This window comes from Polyodon spathula, chromosome 8 (genome assembly GCF_017654505.1).
Source record: "Polyodon spathula isolate WHYD16114869_AA chromosome 8, ASM1765450v1, whole genome shotgun sequence".
In the NCBI taxonomy this organism is placed as follows: Eukaryota; Metazoa; Chordata; class Actinopteri; order Acipenseriformes; family Polyodontidae; genus Polyodon; species Polyodon spathula.
The window spans coordinates 49285977-49287985 of NC_054541.1; the positions used below are offsets into that span (position 1 = coordinate 49285977).

At 37.6% G+C, this 2009-nt stretch overlaps 1 protein-coding gene across 1 annotated transcript in view; it reads left to right on the plus strand.

The window, feature by feature from the left end:
- The first annotated feature begins 750 nt into the window (after positions 1-750).
- The window catches only part of LOC121320105 (solute carrier organic anion transporter family member 1C1-like), a 47733-nt gene continuing 46474 nt past the window's right edge, over positions 751-2009 (plus strand). Inside the window, exon 1 of the mRNA XM_041258334.1 lies at positions 751-828. The gene's annotated coding sequence lies outside the window, so the exon portion shown is untranslated. The remainder of the gene's footprint in view (positions 829-2009) is intronic.

The window sequence follows — 2009 nt, forward strand, 5'->3', positions numbered from 1 at the left end:
TTTACAGCAGTGTTCAATACTTTGTGTAGATTTGGTTCCATAGATTTTGAAGCCAATGCTTGGCAGTGAATGAAGCAATGCATTGCAATGGCTTTTACAGCAGCTGCCTGGACTCGTGCAGTGACACCCTTATATTTGTCTGTCATCGATGGAGCTCCGTCAATGTATACTCCAGCACACTTGTCCCAATCAGACTTTATGTATTTGTCAAGCAAGTTGAAAATGTCTTCTACTTTTGTCCTTCCTTTGAGTTCTTCACAAAACAAAAAATCCTCAACTATATCTTCAGCACAGCAATAACGCACAAAAAACCATCAATTGGCAGAATTATCAACATCTGTGCTTTCATCCAGCTGCAACACAAACACTTCAGATGCCTAAGTCTATCACTCAGTTGTTCCCTTACGTCATGAGACATATATTCAGTTCTTTGCTGAAATGTATTATCAGAACAAGGAATATATTTTAATTCTGCCGCAGTCTTCTGGTTGAACATTGTATCGACTATATCTATGCATGCTGACAAAACGAACTCTCTTCCCCTGCCACAGTCACATTCAATAGTCTGAACTTCTTTTTAAATTGTAAACAACGAGGAAGAGCACATGTCGTCGTAACAGTGTGAAAAAAGACAGGAAAGACTGGCAGGTGCCTGATCTGTCCCCAGCTGTTGTCTGGGTGGCACCAGTTGCATGTAAATGACAGGGCAATGCAGGCGTGACGGCGGGCTGCGATTTTAAATCAGACTCACACAGCTCTGGTGTCGCGCATTTATCCAATCTGTATAAGCACAACTTGAATTGGAGTTAGAGCTGATCTGTGTTTAAGGTAGGATCTTTTTTTCCTCCCCTCTTTCCTCGTTCTGCAGTTGAAGAATTGGAAGTGCTTCGATGTTCTCCATTGTCGATTATAGCTAGTAGCCCTGTCAGGGCTCGTATCTTAACTAACGGGTATATTTTGGTGTACAAAGTGGGCACATCAGTGTTTTGCACCTTTTGAAAATAAGACGTTATTTGCAAAATAGAACTAATTACAGACTTCAATTGCTTAACAAGCTGTAATGCGAGTGCATTTCCACAAAGCGCGCTCCCTGAAATGCCAGTGCGCAGCTGATTTAGAGGGCTTTTGAAAATACAGTTTGCACCTATCTGGTGTTGAAAAGGTGTTTTGTGACCTGTTATACACTTTGCTCCTTCTGAAAATCAGGGTGAGACTATGATTATATTAGCAGGATATACAACTTGAATTGGGAGAAAAATTCCCATTCAACAAATTGATGGTTATTATTCCTCCAGACAGTACAGTTTTCTATAACGTGAAGACTGTTCTTGTGATTCGTTATCTGTTATTTCTTCTACATTAACTAATTAGCTTTAGTTTAAAAAACAACATGTCACAAAATGAATTACCTTGGATTATAATTTGGTTTGAATTGATAGCTGAGGTAAAGCGCTGACACTTTTAAAGCTTGATGTGCAGGGCTTTATTGTTTGTACTCCAATATTTTCTGAAAGTTATGAGGGATTAAAAAATGTTTTCCTGCCAGACAGAGCACCCATCTATATCAGAATACTGTGCTATGTTCTTAAAATGTGGGGAACAACACTAGCGTCCTTTCCTATATATCAAAATTTGACCATTTACTAATAGACCTTCAGATTATCAATAGTTAAAGGTTGTTAATTATACTTTAAAACAACACAATTTAAGAACAAATCATAACTACATATTTGTATATAATAAAACAAAATACTTACTGACAAAATGGAAATGTCATAAGACTGTTGATAAAGATAGAACTGGCACATTTTTATTTCACATTTGAAGCTCTACAAATGTCATTTTTACATGAGAAGGAGCTGTAGGGGGTATTTTTTAAATGTATATTTTGGGTGTATGTGGGTTACTTGCGGCTTGGGTTTTTTCATTTGCCTTTTTCCTAACACTTCATTCCAACCTTCACATAATATAGTGATTTACATGCAAATACACATTTTACCATCCAACCC